The sequence below is a fragment of the Giraffa tippelskirchi genome, chromosome 14, assembly GCF_054371585.1.
Source record: "Giraffa tippelskirchi isolate mGirTip1 chromosome 14, T2T-mGirTip1v1.2.pri, whole genome shotgun sequence".
NCBI classification, from domain to species: Eukaryota; Metazoa; Chordata; class Mammalia; order Artiodactyla; family Giraffidae; genus Giraffa; species Giraffa tippelskirchi.
The window spans coordinates 48,999,745-49,018,577 of NC_137288.1; the positions used below are offsets into that span (position 1 = coordinate 48,999,745).

Here is an 18,833-nt window from a genome sequence, read left to right on the forward strand (position 1 = left end):
GAGTCAGCATAGCATCAGACCTTTGCTGCATTGTTTATTAAATGTTCTTAGTACAAATTTACAATATTAAGTGGTTGTTCTCCCTAGGGAAGATTAGAAATTAAGGAGGAGCTCAGTGACTGAAACACATTCACACATTCTTCTTGGTTTAATCATACTTTCTTGATGGAGTTTGTCCCCTAATTCTTGTTTTTCATGTTTGTTTCATTCTGATGAAGACTGCCTAGAGCTCAATTTGGATGAAAATGAAAACTTGTTCTTACTGATGGTGATAGATACCTTATTGCATAAATTATGGCCTTTGAAGTTTACATAGTAGATTGGATTAGTTCTTTAGAGTTGAAAGATAAGCAAGTTTCAGATGGCTTATCAATAGGATCAAAGTAGAAGCAGTGTTTCCATTACATAAGTTTGACATGAAATCCAAATAAGCAAGCACAATAGCAAAACACACATAGATACACACATACATATATGCTTTCTATTAATAATTTTTAAAAATTTAATGTAAATATTTCTGTTATATAGGTCCTTGTGATTAGTCAGTTTTCCAATGACTGAATAAAGATTTATGTTGTTAAAGAAAAGTTTTTGACATGTGTCAGTCATTACTGTTTTCTCCATTCTTCATCATAGTCTATTTGAATATAGCATAATGCCAAGTTCACTAGCACTTGCATTTGAAATGGTCTGCCACGCTATGTGCCTTCCTCACAAAGGAAAAGGCATGTCCTCTATCTTTAAGAAATATCTAGTTCAACTATTAATGTTTTTACATACAATATCCAGAATACAATCAAAAATTATGAGACGTGGTCTGAGTATGAAAATGTGGCCTGTAATTAAGGGAGAAAAAAGTCCACAAAAGCAGAAAAGATGAAAACTTCTAATTTGAAAAGATACATACACCCCAGTGGAAATAACCTAAGCATCCATTGCAGATGAATGGATAAAGAAGATGTGGTGTATATACATATACAATGGAATATTACTCAGCCATTAAAAAGAATCAAATAATGCCATTTACAGCAATATGGTGAGTATCATACTAAGTGAAATAAGTCAGACAGAGAAAGACAAATATCATATGACATCACTTATATGTGGAATCAAAAAAATGATTTATTTACAAAAAGTTCATTATTTACAATGAACTTATTTACAAAACAGACTCACAGACATAGAAAACAAACTCATGGCTACCAGAGGGGAAGGGATAAATTAGCAATTTGGGATTAACAGATACACACTACTGTATATAAAATAAACAATAAGAACCTAATGTATAGCACAGGACCTATATTCAATATATTGTAATATTGTAATAATCCATAATAGAAAAGAATCTAAAGTATATATATGTGTGTGTGTGTGTGTGTGTGTGTGTGTGTATAAAACTGAATCACTTTGCTATACAACTGAAACTAACATAAAACCAAACATACTTCATTTTTTTCAAAATTTCCAATTTTATATACATACTCATACCATGAATTTATATATGCACAAATAGCCTTCAAGAGGAGCTCAAAACCAGAGTCATCTTTTGCACCTCTCTACAACCTTGACTTCAGTACTTAATGAAATGAAGTCTTAGCTTTTTTACCAAATATGAAAAAGTGATGATTTGTGCTTATCTTTTTTAATTGATTTATTTTTAATTGGAGGATAATTTCTTTGCAATGTTGTGTTGGTTTCTGCCATACATCAACATGAATCAGTACATATGCCCCTCCTGAACCTCCCTCCCACCTCCCACCCCATCCCATCCCTCTAGGTTGTCACAGAGCACCAGGTTGAGCTCCCTGTATCATACAGCAAGTTCCCACTAGCTCTCTATTTTACATATGACAATATATATGTTTTAATGCTAGGTTAGTGCTTATCTTTGTTCACCATATTATGCTTCAATTCCATCTGGTATACTTCAGTTCAATTCTGGTATGAACCACATGGGGTTAACACAGACCCCACCAGTTAAAGGGCCCAGCCTACAAGAAGATTGCCTCGCTTCAGACCAACAATCTACAAACGTGGGGGGTTCCCACAAATACCCTAATGTTCGATAATTCACTAGAATGACCCACAGAATTCAGGAAAATGCTATCTTTATGATGACAGTTTTATTAAAAAGAAGTTGTAACTCAAGAACAGCCAAATAAAGAGAGGTCAAAGATGGTCCAACAGCCAAATAAAAAGAGGTCTAAGATGGTCCCAAACTCAGAGCCTCTGTGCCCTGTCTTCATGAAATTGAGGTACATCACCCTCCCAGCACATCAACATGTTCACCAACCAGGAACCATCACTGAGCTCAGTGTCCAGAATTTTTACTTGGGTTTCATTAAGGTAATTAATGAAATTAAGTTAAACCCAATTTTTAGTTGGGTTTCATTACATAAGCACAACTGATTGAATCATTGGTCACATGATTTAACTCAGTCTCAGTCTCTAGCCTCTGTCCCTCCCCAGAGGTCAGGTTGTCTCAAAGTTTCAATTCCATAATCATATGGTTGGTTTTTCTGACAGCCAGCCCCCATCTTGAAGCTTTCTAAGGACCCACCTCATTATCATAAACTCAGATGTGATCCAAGGGGCTCATGAATAACAAAAACACTTCTATCACTTGGGAAGTTCCAAGGGTTTCAGAAATCCCCAGCAAGGAACCTGGGACAAAGAAGAGAAAAATTATTATAAACAAAGCAAACCTACTGGGGACAGTACTTAAATTTGACAAATCCAGGATTTTTATGTTATCAATCTAGAACTGCCAACATGTGTGCTAATCGCTCAGTCATGCCCGACTCTTTGCAACCCCACGGGCTGTAGCACACCAGGCTTCTCTGTCCATGGAATTCTCTAGGCAAGAATACTGGAGTGGGTAGCCATTCTCTTCTCCAGGGGATCTTCCTGACCCAGGGATTGAACCCAGGTCTCCTGCACTGCAGGTGGATTCTCTGCCATCTGAGCTACCAACATAGCGTCCTTGAATATCTATTCCACTGATTAATCAACTTTCAGCAAATACTGTAGTTAATACTTCAAGCTTGTAGTTGCTTTATATCTCCATAATCCTGACAGGCAGGACAGCATCATGGGTAAGTGTTATAAGCTACAGAACTAGATTTCTTAGGCTCAAATCCAGGACTCGGCCACATTTCAGTTCTTAGGCAAATTACCTTTGTGTATTTCTGCCTCTCCAACAGAAAAAATGAGATATAAAAATTACACCCATCTCCTATGGTGATTGTAAGGAATAAAAGTGCTAATACAGACAAAGTTTTTAGAATGGTACCTGGAACTCACTAAATGTTCATTTTTATTGTTATTATATTAGAACTATTGAACACTCTTACTAATTGTTTTATCTTGGCACAAAGAGCCTTAATGTATACCTAATTATCTTTAAAGTTGGAAATCTTTTCCCAAAAGCAAATAAATCATTGAGTTCCAAAAATAAGAGGGTTGGAGTAAACAATCTTAAGGACGCTTACAACTCAGAAACGTTATGATTATATAACTGGCCTCTTGACAGCTAAACGAGTTCTAACTATGTAGCCTAACTGTTGTGATGTTCTTATATATTCCTTTAATTTCTCTGGTACTGTCAACTCATTGCAACTGATCATGTAATGTAGTGCTCTATAACTGATTTTTCACCATTGTTATTTGAATATGAAGAAATAATCTCTGCCAATACGTCCCAGACAGACTCTATTTAAGAACTATATTGCCAAGATATGAGACAAAGATTGAGGACATACCCAGATCTGCAGGTGTCTATCAAGGTGGGAAAGAGCTATTTTCTCTTTTCTACAAAGGAAAGTCTACTTTATCCGGCTCCATTTGGGAACAGAGAAGGAAACCTATCTTCTGCCAAACTCATCCTTTATTATTACATATCCTCTATGTTTGTCTTTCACTCATCATTTTTTCCTCTGGAATTGGTTCAAAGCAGTTGATGTGACAGATCATAAAATTTCATTAAAATCATTTAAAATTTCTAGCATCCTGCCATCTCTTTGCCTCAGATTTTTTCTTATTATTTCACCTGTAGGCTAGAATCCCACAAGCTACATCTGGATGGGAGAAAATTAAATCAATTTCTCCATTTCTATAGATCAGTTTCTGGAAGATAAAATGCTTTGTTTTGGTTTCTTTAGAAAGCTAACATTCAAATGTTAAGAACCACTCCAGCTTAATGCAGAAGAGGCATGGTTCTTAATCCTCATATAAATAATCAGCAAGTAACCAAGTATATCATTTCCTTTGAGTATATATCTATGTGCCAGCACAGCTTCAGTTATGTGGTCCATTCAGAATGCCTCAAATTGATAACAGAGCAGAGTAATGAGAATGGATTTAAAAAGTACTTTGGGGGGGAAAATGACCAAATAGCTTAATTAAACATAAATGAAAATAATAGAGAAGAAATTGGGGGAAAGTCCAATATTTAAGAAGGAAGTATTATATTGGAGAATGCTGTCTATGCCATATATCTTAATATTGGACATCTTTTCCATTAAAATGTGAGCCCACTGGTTCACATGGCTAAAACACTGAAATTTTGGCTGCATGAGTTGCATGGATCCAAGGCCAGCTAACCTGCATGAAGTATCCAGAATGTTGACTCATGACTAAACACCCACCTGGACGATCTGTGCCATGCCATAGGACTGTGACCTTGCTCCTGTTTCAGTCAACAGCTGTGTCATTTTTATCTAAATGAAGATATCCTTATCAGATTCTCATAGAAAGCCAAATAAAGCACTAGGGTGATCATTGATGGACCCAATTTCAAAATTATCTTGGTGTTTGAAACTACATCAAACAAAATTAGACAAAAATAAAAGTAAAATTCTACATTTAAATTTGTTTTTTTTTTTTAATTGCACAAGAATAGCATAAGGAGATGTGCTTTAACTGCATTTCTTATGAAAATTACCTGCTAATTTGTTTTAGGATAAAATCAATATGAGCCAACAGTATAAACTAGCCTAAATAGGATGATAAAAACGATTTGCATTAGTCAAAAAAGCGGTCCAGATCAAGAATCGGAAAACACTATGTGCTCATGGTGCTGTGGTTTGGGTTTCATTTTGGATAATTATCTCGAGGTCATTAAGAGGAAGAATGACTGCCAAGTGTACTTGGATTTACATTTCAGAAACTGGACTAGGTTCTCTATCATTCACTCTGCCATGGAGAGTTTTTCCCAGTGCTACCAAGAAACTAACAACAGCAGCAGTCCACCTCTCCTCCATCTTCTGTTTGTTCTGAAAAGAAAAGGAGAGACAGAAAGACATGGAGAAGAGGGAGAGAAAGGACACTGGTGTTTCCTCTTGGTCTTAATTTATTTAGTAATATTAAAGGTCAGACATGTCTGCAGAAATTGGAGATGAAAACCGTCTTCAAATAGGCTCCATCCTGGAACAGCTTTTTAGAGAATTTCACCTCCTACACTGGATGAAGGGAGCAACCTGTGCTGGCTTCCCCTCACCCAATGTGGAGGGAACCTTTATTCCTCATGTCTTGTACTCTAGGCCTCCTGTCCAAATGGATGCTTTTTATGTGTTATCACAGATTTTTTTTATTTGAGGCACACAACATCAATCCTCAACATATGTGTAATATTTTAATTTTGTTAAAATAAAATTGCTAAAATAAATTTTGTTAAATTGTTAAATGCTTGTTTATTTTTTTAAACCAATGCTTGTTAGTAGATATGAATTTATACTACACAAATAACATGTATAGTCTTAAATACAAATGACTTTATAATTTTACTCACTGAACAATCCATCTTCCTAAACTATATTTTCACAGAATTCTCAAAAGGAAGTAAAGTGATTTAAAAGGATATCAGGTAAATCAAAAAGAAGGGGAGGTTACAAGTTAAATTCTCCCTGAAAACCTTTCTTCAGAATAGAGATAACAAAAGAAGAAAGTGTGAGTGGAGAAGAATCAGGTTAGACATATTCTTCAAACTGTTGAAAGACTCTCAAGAGAAGATGGACATAATTTCGTTATATCAACTAATGATCAGAAATGACAATGACAGAGCTTTCTATTCAACATAAGAAGAATTTTCAACACTGAAAAGAGCTTCAGCTAAAATAGCGAGCTCTAGGAAGAATTCAAGCAGTGGTTGGGTAATCTCTCAATGATACTGTAAGAAGACACAAAATTCATGGAGTTCAAGGTTGATTAGAGGATCTCTAAGGGATTATCAACACTTAAGAGTCTGTTATCTGTGCATATGATAAAGCACAATAAAAACTTTTAAATGTAAAAATTATAAAAGGGAAAATGTCAAGACTTTGTTCATAACTTTACAACTGCGTTACTCAAAATATGGCTATTGTTGATGAGTTAAATGATAGTAACATTACACAGCCAAAGACTGCAGTACATGTTGTATAATTTTAAAGACCGAGGTTGTATGAGCATGGGCTTTGAGAAAGGATGACAAATTTGTGAAACATACTGGGTTTTTGTTCAAAAAGAGATTTAAAATTATGTTTAATGAGCTCAGGAGAAAAAAAAGCAAATAAGACAGTATTTAAAGGAAAGCATGTGAACACAATCCTTCTTGAAAAACTACTAAATGGTAATTCCAATCAAAGACAAAGTAAATCAAAACAAAGAACTCTGAAACAAAGAAGCCATGTAAAATGATGAACGTGGGAAGCTTTGAAATTGTTTGGGTAAATACAGACCAAAGACTAAAATGACCATAGGGATTATGGCTCCATGTGAAAGGCACCTTCTCTCTACCAGGAGGATAGAAGACATCCTTATCACCAGAGACTGGGGATTCAGGGCCAAGGAGGCTGTATAAACAGACCTGTTAGGTTAACCCTTATCTTCCTAGTTACTACATTTTTTAATTGGAGTATAATTGCTTTACAATGTTGTTTTGGTTTCTGCTTGCAACGATGAGAATCAGCTACATGTACACATATATCCCTTCCTCTGAAGCCTCCCTCCCATCTCCCCCATCCCACCCCTCTAGAGCATCACAGAGCACCGAGCTGCGCTCCCTGTGCTACGCAGCAGCTTCCCACTAGCTATCTATTTTACACGTGGTAGTGTCTAGTCACTACTTTTTCACTATTCACTATCCATAGCCCAAACTCCTTTGTTATGTGAATTCCTCACAAATTTATTATTTCTTTGTCTAAAAGATATAAAAGCTTCCAGCTCTGGTCACTTCATGTCTTCACTCCCTTGTGAAGGCTTCCCTGTATATGTAAAAATTCAACAAAATATATATATGTACATTTCTCCTGTAAATCTGTCTTGCCTGCTCAGTCTCTTCAGTTGTGTCTGCCTCTTTGGACCCTGCGGAATGTAGCCCATCAGGCTCCTCTTGTCCATGGGATTCTCCAGGCTAGAATACTGGAGTGGGTTGCCGTGCCCTCCTCCAGAGGATCTTCCAGATCCAGGAATCAGTGTAATTCTTAGGCCCAGACATCCAAGAGGGTAGAAGAGAGTTTTTCTCTCCTACATAAGTAGCTCTTTGTTATTATGAATTAATTGCTTTGTTTCTCCCTACATAGTTGGGTTTTGGCATTATAAATAAATAATTTTTTAATTATGAGTTTCAATATAAAAGTTTAAAGAGTATGTTAACCTTGATCAATTGTGAAATAAACAATTCACTAATGGAAAAAATCTACTTAGTTTTCTCTCCCAAACAAACTGTTAGGACTTCCCTAAACAGGACTTCTAGAATTGTAAGTTACTAACATCAGAAGATAATAATAACAAATGCTACCATAGTGTATGAGACTGTTGTTCATAGTTGAAAATTCTTTGTTTAAAGGAAAAAAGTCTTTCATCTGTGATGCTCAAGGACTCTTTCAAAATCTAAGAATGTGCTTATATTATAAACAAGAGGAAGCAAAAAGGTGACAAGTATGTAGAAGACCTAAACCAAAGCTGTCACTGGGGTCTTGGTAAAGAGGAGACAAAGTCAATAAGTCTGAGACTTAATAACTGGCTGGACAGCTGAGACTGAAGAGAGGAGCAATAAATGGTAACTACAAATTTACAATCCTGAGAGTGAAGAAGGATGACAATACTTAAATCAGAATAAAGTTAGGGGTGACTTGGTTCAAATCACGTTTCGTTTTGGGGATCAGTCAACATCTGAGGACAGCTGTCCGATAAACAGCAATAGGTAGAAGACTCAGAAGAGGATGGAGGTCAGGATTAGAGAGGTACGTTGACATTCATTGCCACTCCAGACCCCCCCACAGGCACCCCCTACTCCCAAGCACTACGGACCTATGCATGCGTGTGTGCCAAGTCACTTCAATCATGTTCCACTCTTTGCAACCCTACGGACTGTAGGTCTTCAGGCTCCTTTGTCCATAGGATTCTCCAGGCAAGAATAATGCAGTCGGTTGCCATCTGCTCCTCCAGGGCACCTTCCCGACCCAGCACGGATCGAACCCACATCTTATTACGTCTCTAGCATTGCAGGTGGGTTCTTGACCACTAGTGCCACCGGGGAAGCCCCTACGTACCTATGACTGGATTACAAAACCCACAGAAACTACAGAAGTCCCAACTGGTTTAAGGGCAGGAAACACTGAGAGAGAATAATTTCTTCTTTATTTTCTTCTAAAGAAATACCTACAATATAAGAAAGGGGAAAGAAAGAAACTCTCTAGTGGAGTAAAGTATTATGACCTTATAATGTGATTAAAGTCTACTGGTACTGATAAGAAAGGCGACACTTAATTACACAGTGCTTTTCATCTTCTAAGCACATTACAAGTATTATATCAAGTAATTAACAATGGGAAACCTGATGTTTCTGGGAAAAGACTGCTTTGACTACTTTTTTTCACCCTTCAGATGAACTTTTTCTAAATCTCAAAATACAACTTGCACAAAATGGGTGATATTTAAGCTTTTCAAACTAGTGATTATGCCAAGCAGTTCATTTTCCTGGTACTTCAGAGCCGAATCACAATATAAAAGGGATGTAGGTAAGCTATGTAAAAAGAAAAACAACTCTACTGCTCATAAAAGCCCATCAGTGAGAGAGCGCCACCGGGCCCTGATAAATGGTAACATGAAGATGTGTGCTGTTGGCCTGTGGCTTCTACATCCTCCAGAAGCAGATGGAATAAGGGCACCAATTCCACATGCATTGAGTGCTCTGGTGTGGGTTCCAATTGAGACTTTCTTTTTCACCTCCAGTCATTTTAAAATTAGTGATTATCTGTTGGAGAAGACTCCTGAGAGTCCCTTGGACTGCAAGGAGTTCCAACCAGTCAAACCTAAACAAAATCAACCCTGAATATTCATTGAAAGGACTGATGCTGAAGCTTCAGCTTCAATACTTTGGCCACCTGATGCGAAGAGCCAATTCATCGGAAAAGATTCTGATGCTGAGAAAGACTGAAGGCAGGAGGAGAATGGGATGACCAAGGATAAGATGGTTGGATGGTATCACTGATTCAATGGACATGAGTTTGAGCAAACTCTGGGAGTTAGTGATGGACAGGGAGGCCTGGAGTGCTGCAGTCCATGGGGTTGCAAAGATAGGACACGACTGAACGACTGACCAACAAAGCATGTGTCACAAGAAAACTGGGCTAATACAGTGTGTTGAACACCCTTTGAAGACAAATTTTTGTTCATGAAAAAGTCTCTTAGGGGCATGTTTAAGAATCAGGATCAGAATTTTCAGCTCTTCACTCATTCAGCTAAAGGGTATTAAATACCTATCATGAGCAAAGTACTCCAAGGAGGGTTAGCCTTGTTTAGAGTTGTAGGGGCACCTCTCTAATAACCTGAAGAAGTAGATAGCTATCATTCCTACATACTCTCCTTCTGTCTGTCCATAAAAATCCTGTCTGCCTTGGCTAGGCTTCAATCCCCAGTTGAGAGGAAGGCAGCATGAGATAAGGGAAAATCAGCAGGCTTAGGTTTATACATGAGCTCTGCATATACTGCTCTAGCAGTATAAACTTATTTACCTTCTCTGGACCTTTGCTTCCTCATACAAGGTGAGAATGATAAGGCTTTCACAGCAGCATAAGCAGAGCATGTATATAGGGTGCAATTGGCTTTGTTCCTTTGATTTTGAAAAATGCTTTTTCATTTCTCTCTTTTTTTTCTTTTCTTAAATGTATTTATTTATTTTAATTGTAGGATAACTACTTTACAATATTGCGATGGTTTCTGCCACACATCAACATGAATTGGCCATAGGCATACATGTGCCCCCACCCTCCGGAACCCCCCTCCCACCTCCCTTTCCATCCCCTCCCTCCAGGTTGTCCCAGATCCCTAATGGGTTCCTCCTGCTGAAATGGCTGGTTTCTTCATAAATTATAAATAATTATCATTTCTTTGCAAGCTTATAGTAAATATTAAATAAAATAATGTAAGAGAAATGCCTAGCCAATGGTATAGCATAGTAAAATATATAGGGTTTAGAGACAGGTAGACCTGGTTATAAATTTTGATTATAGCATTTAGTGAGTAGGCACCATGGATTATGCTTTCCTGAAATTTCATAGTACCTTTCACAATGCTAAGTATACAGTAAACACTAAGTTTCCATTGACTGACATTGACTTATTAGTCAGTCAAGTAAAATACATAGCCACTTTACCTCCTTTCAGATACACAGTAACAGGTAGGGTCTAGCAGAGCTTTTGAACTCTTCCTAGCCTGGTAACATTGCCTCTAAAGTTACTGGAGTCAGAAAGACCACCTTCATTTTTTTTTTTTTTTTTTTTAATTTGGCTGTGCTGGGTCTTAGTTGCAGCATATGGGATCTAGTTCCCTGGGCAGGGATCGAACTCAGGCCTCCTGTATTGGGAGTGCCGAGTCTTAGCCACTGGACCACCTGGGACCACCACCTTTCTGAAGCACATACGTTGTCAGCTCAGCAGCTCCAAAATGAACTCCTAGGGGAGAAGGAGGCCTCTTACTTATCTTGTGAGCTGAGCCTTAAGAATATAGATAAATTTATCTCTGGACGTCTAATAATTCTCAGTCTATGTATTTTTCCAGCTCAGATATCTAAGGAATATTTTTTCTGACTTCTGCTTATGTGCCCTTCAATAATTTATTCCAGAGGTCATAGATTGCAAAGGCGTGAATTGTAATTCCAGTAAATATTGTCTTTGAATGGTTCTTTTTCCCCATTCTTCCCAGTCATCCTTTAATCAAAACGAGACCTGAGCAGACATGCACAAATTTTCATTTGTTCTATCCAGACAAATTCTCAATTCCTCTTGCCTATATCTAACTTTGTTATCTACATTTATGATATAATATGTTATATCTATATACATCTAGGGAAGAGCAATTGCAAAATTTATCAAGAATTCTCTTCAGAAAACTGCTCTCATAATAAGCACAAATTGTTAGCATTTATCACCATATGATGTAATCATATAAAAACCTTTTCTTCTGCTCTCATCCCCATAAGGTACCTCTCTATTACATTATAATGATAAATGGCAAAATGTTTTGCATGACACTTAAACTATTACAGAATTCTACAGGAAATGCTAGGATGCTACCCAGGGTTTCTGATAAGCAGCTACAGATAAAAGTCAGCTTCGAATTCTTAAGTGAAGAATGTTTATCTATCTCACTCTGTTTCCAGCAAAACAGTTTGCAAGTGAACACAACTACATCATTAAGGTCAACACAAACATGTATTGGGAGTAAACATGCCATTGGTTGTTTGAACAGGTAATAGTTAAGTATTCAGCTTGGGGACGGAACTAACACTTTGTTTCAGTTGAGAACAATCTAAACCAGTCACGTTATTCCATCCTGCAATGCAGCTAACTCCCAATTCTCGCTGATGATTTGATATAAGCAATTAGATAAAGCCCAAATTTGTATTAGTCAATAGCTAAATCCCAACCATCCACTGTTACTTGAAGGAAGCATCACCTCTGGTGTGTGAGTGCCCGGTTGCATCTGACTCTTTTGCGACCCCATGGACCGTAACCAGCCAGGCTCCTCTTTCTGTGGGATTTTCCAGTGGGACAACACAATACTGCAGTGATTTGCCATTTCCTACTCCAGGGGATCTTCCCAACCCAGGGACTGAACTCGTGCCTCTTGCATCTCCTGCACTGGCAGGCAGATGCTTTACCACTGCATCACCAGGGAAGCCCAGCTAATATTTACTGCATGTGTAATCTGTGCCAGCCACTGTGCTCATTGCTTTGCCTCCATTAGTCATTTAGCCCTAGGCAAGTCCTATTATTATTCGAATTTAACATCAGGCAACTGAGACCCAGAAGTGCTAAACAATTTTCCCAGCTTCAGCCAGGTACTAAGAGATAGAAGAGAGAAGCACACTGAGGCAACTGGTTCTGGAGTCTAAGTTTGCAACCTCACCCATATTTCTTCTTTGTCACTGCTCATATTTCAATCTACATCTATAGACTTACCTCATATATGTCCAGGGTATATTTGAAAGAATTAACTTATGGCTGATTCATGTTGATGTTTGGCAGAAACCAACACAATACTTAAGGCAATTACCTTTCAATTAAAAAATAAATAAATTTAATTTTTTAAAAAAAGAATTATATGAGTAAACCATACGACAGCATTTTCAACCAAGCTGCACTGACAAATAGCTTAACCAATAAGAGGCATGACAAAACAGACAATAAACAGGATTGTTTTACTGGTAGGATGATCACCAAGACCTGAGTTCATTCCCCCTCACACTCTGATGTATTAGTATTGCCTCTCTTCATGATCCCCAGAGGCTGCAGTTCTAAGCATCACAGCTGTCAGACAACATCCAGGGAAGAAGAGGGGCACCGCATACTGGTGTCTGTTCTTGCTTGTTTTTTGTTGGTTTTTTTTTGAGTTAAACAAACCTTTCCCAGAAGCTCCCCAGCAGACTGACCCTTGAGTTCCATTGGCCAGGACTGGGTCATCTGCCCACTGCCAAATCAAAGGAGGTAAGACCATATGATTAACTCTTGATAGATAGACAGTATTAGACAGATAGAAGCACAAATTGTTAGCTTCTTACACCACATGATATAATTGTATAAGAGCCTTTTTTAACCAAAGTGCCAAGAAAAACCTCTTCCAGAGGAGTTGTTGTTGTCATCCACCATGAGAAGTCAAGGTTTTTCCCTCATTTTGAGATGAGAAGCTGTTAAGGATTACAGTTTCTTAAGTTTGGGTCCTGACCTGACTGTTAAAATTAGCTTGAAAATAAAACAGAGACACTATTCCATTAATATTATGTCTAGAAGTTCAATGAATTCCACTAGAGTTTCAAGGCCTGTTGTCCTTATTTTTCATTAAGAGCCTGCCTCATCTCCTTCCCTCCCCCCCAAAAAGCTTTATACTCTTTGTCCTGGGGCCTTCTAAAGAAAGAACAACAGACAAGTAATCTGACGACTGTGGGAGTGTTGAGACAATTGCCAACATGACAGGGGACAGGAAGGAAGAACGAGAGAGCAAGGAGAGGCAGAGAAATTGAGGTTTCAGGCAGGGCGAGAAGAAGGACACAGAGTTTGGAAGTCAAGGGAAGAAAGACTGCCCTCAAGAAACCTCCAGAGCCTGTCTCTACAAACCAGTCTCAACAAATCAGAGAAACCACAACCACTGCACTCTCTTCTGGAAGCAAATCCAGGGCTTGTCTATAACAACAAAGACCTTTTCATTTCTCCTCTTCTCCCTAAGCATCCCCTTAGCATACCCCCCACCTCAGATCCTGTCTTTGTGATCCTCCAGTCTCCGTGTTCCTCTTTCCAACCTCTGACAACCCCGAAGAAATATTTTCTAACGAAATTTATATGTCACGTTCCAGCCAGAAGGCATGGCAGGCTGAAGCATCCTAATACAAAAGCAACTAGTGAGTAACCCCACTTCACACTGAATTTGTTTTTCATCCCCAGAGCAAACACACTTAAGCTGTATAGTCTTTAAAACTATAAAATATACATCTTTTTATATCTCTAAGAAGTTTTCATAGGCAGCTTTCTGATTTCATTCTCCTCAAGCAGTTAGGGAGCAGAATAGGGGTCAATCATACTAGCTGCTTCCCAGGTGGCACTAGTGATAAAGAACTCGACTGCCAACGCAGGAGACCAAGAGACGCAGGTTCAAGTCCTGGGTCGGGAAGATCCCCCGGAGGAGGAAATGTCAATCATCCCAGTGTTCTTGCCTGGAGAATCCCTGGAAAGAGGAGCCTGGAGGGCTACAGTCCATGAGGGTCACAAAGAGTTGGACACGACTGATCACACACTCTGTATTCTAGCTGTAAATTCATTTCTTCAGCCAGAAGAGAAGAAAATGCAAGAATCTGTGGTTGGGGTTTGTGGCACTACTGAGTTAGCAGAGGAATTTTCTCTATCCAATGCTGACATGAGCTCTAAGGGCGAGGGAGTCTGTGCAGCAAAGACTTGCACAGCAGTTAAAATCTGTGTAGCAAAGACTGCACGGATGGTAAAATAGAGAAGCACAGAGAGTTCACATTTAGGACCCAGGGAATCAGAGAGGAAGGGAGTGCAGAGCAGGGGATGGATGGGCAGCAGGGTGCAAAGGACTGAAAAGAATGAGCACCTGGGGCCAGAGCTGAGCCAGGCCCTGCAGGAACTGGAATGTCAGGATCAGAGCAACCTCCTACAGCTGGCTCTCCTGTTCCCTGCAGTGCACTCACTTCAGAAAATGCTTCTTTCGCTGTTTCCTTCCCACAGCTATACAAGAATTCTCTCATCTTTTTCTTCTCACCATTTTCATAAGACTTCACCGAGATTTGCAAACAGAAGTATTTCACCCTCTCTGCTGTTTCCTTTCTGGTTCTAATTATTGTTACAGGAATTATTTCCCCATCTTTCTCCACAGCTAGATTTTTCAAGTACTTCAGTTTGCCAGCAGCTTCATCCTTGTCTACATCTAAGAACTCCCAAAACAGCAACTCCAACATTCTTAACCTTTTTCATCCCTAAAATTTCCATACTTGTGCCCACTTTAGAGCAAGGAACAAACTAAATCTTCAAAAAATTAATAAGCTATTCTAGAAGCATATGGAATTGCCTCTTTTGGAGGCTTATCAGTTAAATTGTGCCACACTCCCCCCACAAATTTATATGATGTAACTGTATTTGGAAATAGGTTCTTTACAGTGGCAATCAAGTTAAAATGAGATCACCAGGGTGAGCCTAATACAACTGATGTTCTTTTAAAAATGGGAAATTTGGGAATCTTTGGCAGTCCAGTGGTTGAGACTCCATGCTTCCACTGCAGGGGGCCCCGGTTCAATCCCTGGTTGAACAATGAGGATCTGCCTGCCAAGTGGTGAGACCAAAAAACAATTAAAAAATCTTTTGACTGTATGATTACACTTGTATTAGGTATCTAAAGTAATCAAATTCATAAAAGGAGAAAGTGGAACAGAGATTTTCCAGGGCTAGGGGATGAGGAAGCAGGAGTTGCTGGGGATTGAGTTCTGGAGATTTGCTGCACAGCAAAGTGAATATGCTCAACACCACTGAACTGTGCAATAAAAAAATAAAAAAACAGTTAAGATGGTACTTTTTATGCTGTGCTTTTTTTAACCACAAATAAAATTTTTAAAAAACAGAATGAAACTAAAAATGGGAAACGTGGACAGGGGGGAAAAAAAAGCAAGGGGAGGAAGAGGCATAGGGCGAAAAGAGCCATGCACACACCAGGGAGGGGAGCCTGGAATGGCCTTCCCCTCACAGCCCTCAGGAGCTACCTGCCAACACCTTGCTCTTAGACTTCCAACCTCCAGATGGTGAGATGAAAAATTGCTGTTGTTTTAACTGCTCAGGCTGTGGGATTTTCTGCCATCACAGCTCTAACAAACTAATATCGAGTCATATCATGGAAAGGATAGAAAGGCAGGGTTCCAGGGGCAGGTGGGCCATCTGGAACATTCCATTCCCAGTGGAAGATGAAGACATGGGGGATCACATCTACAAAGCACACAACAGTGCTGACGTCCCATCAGAATACATGGGCTCTCACCACCATTCCAGGACCCATACGACACAAACTCCACTCTGATGGGCTCATCCACCCAGACAGAGGGCCTGGGGCGGGCTGCACAGACCACCCATTAACCTTCTCCTACCAGGTGAGAAAAGACCCGAGACTTTCAGTTCACACCATCAAATAAAATGAAACATCACTTAATGAAGACACTGGGATGGATATTATGGGACAGACAAAACCAACAAAATAAGTTCTTTCCTTCAAAGAGAACAGGTTCAGAGATATTATCGAACTAGAGACCATCTGGGGAAATGAATCCGTAGGTTCATTACCACGCACTGAGCACGTACAGATACTTCACAAACACATCACCTTCAACTCCCAGGAGTTACCAAGAAGACAACTCGAATAGCATCCTTGCTTGCTAGGAGCCCAGCACTTCCTGCAAGAGAGCATGGTGTTAATCTGCGTGTGCTCGTGCTTCACAAATAACAATCCCAGAGGGACAAAGAAGCCACATGGCTCAGCACAAGGTCGTAGCATATGTCTGTTTTGGAAGTTCTAGTACATTAGTTTCTCATTCCTGTATTCTGAGAAATATCTTCTTGAAATAAAAACATTTATTACACATATTTTCAGACATATTCAATAGTAAAGTGTGAAAGTCGCCGAGTCGTGTCCGACTCTGTGACCTCATGGACTGTAGCACACCAGGCTCCTCTGTCCATGGAATTCTCCAGGCAAGAATATTGGAGCAGGTGGTAGCCATTTCCTTCTCTAGGGGAATCTTCCCAACCCCAGGGATCGAATCCCGGTCTCCCGCATTGCAGGCAGATTCTTTACTGTCTGAGCCACTGGGGAAGCCCATTCAATAGTAAAGAGAAGGGTATAGCAGACTCCCCAGTCCCCAAGTATACAACACCCGGCTGCATGTCATTTTCAGGAGACTGTTTCATCTATTCCCCATCCTCCTCCCCACCCACTAGATCATTATAAAACAAATCCCAAACACATCATTTCATTCACATGTACTTCAGTACACATCTCTACAAGACAGGACGCTTAATCAAATATCACACTTAAAATTAACAGCAGCTCCTTAATATCAACAAACTTTTCCAATTGTTTTATAACTTTTATAGTTTATCATTTTCATAGTTGGTTCTAAACCAGAGATTTGGTTGACAGTTCTCTTAAGTGTATTTTCATCCAGTTTTCTCCTTCCACTTTTTTCTTGTTATCATTTAGTCACGGCAGAAACTGAGCCATTTGTCCTGCAGAATGCCCACATCCTGGGTTACTGATTACATCCCTATGGAATAATTTAACATGTTTCTATGAACAGTAGTTAAATATAAAATCATGATTAGATTCAAGCCCAACACTTAAAAAGAATGCTTTATAAATGGTGTGGGATACACACTGTCTGATTGCCTTTCTGTGACAACGGCATGAACCAGCTAGCTCATATGTTGTCAGCCTGTCAATCCATGATAGCTTCTGCCCTACTATCTCTTCCCCCAAGTAGAGGTTGGAGTGAGAACATGGATGCAGCAGGTTTATTGGGGAGGTGATCTCAGAAAGCAGCAATGAGCAAGCAGGGCCAGTGACACAGAAGAGGAAGGAAAAAGCAATGAAAATGGACATTTGCAATTCCACTGGGGCACCCGAAAAAGACCTCCAAGCGTGGTCCATCTGGAAAACAGGAGACAGGAGCATTTGTTCTTTAGCTTCCATCTCTGGGATAAGGGTTGCTTCTAGAGACACTAACTCTTCCACACTCAGGACTGACTGACAGCTGGAGCCAGGGAAACTTGTGGGGTAACCCAGAGAAGGCTCTGGAGCAGGAAGTAAAAAGACTCCATGTGCACTGAGGGATGCTGATAGGATAGTGGGTAAGGAATCTGAGTGCAGCATATCTGCCTAGCAGAGCTGAGGGTAAAATCAGAGGTGACCCCAGAGGACGCTGCATGAGCTTCAGAGACACCTGACACAGCCTCCGTCAGGCTTTCTCTAATGCTAATGATTTTAGGTGTACTCTTGCCTGGAAAATCCCATGGACCAAGGAGCGAGGTAGTCGACTGAGAGACTTCACTTTCACTTTTCCCTTTCATGCACTGGGGAAGGAAATGGCAACCCACTCCAATATTCTTGCTTGAAGATTCCCAGGAACAGAGGAGCCTGGTGGGCTGCCGTCTATGGGGTCACACAGAGTTGGACACGACTGAAGCGACTTAGCAGCAGCAGCAGTGGTGAGCACTGCCTAGATGTATTACATAATTAAATTAGGGGCACAAAATGAAGATAGTTTAATTGTGTATTACTTTTTTCATTTGTTAGGCAATATTCCTTAAGAAAGTTTTTGCAACATGAACTATGTGGTTACCCTGAAATAGTGTTGCTCAGGAAGCACTCTGTGGGAGTTTGAGTTTCCCCCCCTTATTCACCTGTTTTCAGAATAACAATATGATGACCAATAAGTGTCTTTTTTTCGTTATTATCCTTATGGAATCATAGGTTTTTAAACATTTTCTATGTGTTTCAGTAGACTCTAGTAATTATTCTTTCCAATATTCAAATTGTTCATCATTAGTGGAAAACCCTCCAAGTGAGCTCCAGAGTCCTTTTGACATGACCCCAATTGTCCTGAAAGTCACTCTGCTGTTTGATACAAAATGTTCCATGTCATCTTGAGCATTTTCTCCCTAAGATCTGAAATTAGCTCTTCATCCAAGGAATTTTGGTTCCTTTTAGGAGACACAGCCTTTTAGGAGATATTCGTAGACCAAAATCAGGTACCACAACAAGGTACTCTTAGCTACTGGGTTGATCATTGTTTCTAGATGTTT

The 18,833-nt window shown here is 39.4% G+C and overlaps 1 protein-coding gene across 7 annotated transcripts in view; it reads right to left on the reverse strand.

Moving 5' to 3' along the window:
• METTL4 (methyltransferase 4, N6-adenosine) overlaps nucleotides 1–18,833 on the reverse strand; it is a 334,285-nt gene that overhangs the window by 243,012 nt on the left and 72,440 nt on the right. For 5 of the 7 annotated variants that reach the window (XR_014074586.1, XR_014074585.1, XR_014074589.1 and 2 more), the window contains one exon: nucleotides 2,561–2,664. The exons of the other annotated variants lie outside the window; for them this stretch is intronic. The gene's annotated coding sequence lies outside the window, so the exon portion shown is untranslated. The remainder of the gene's footprint in view (nucleotides 1–2,560; nucleotides 2,665–18,833) is intronic. 7 annotated transcript variants of the gene reach the window in all.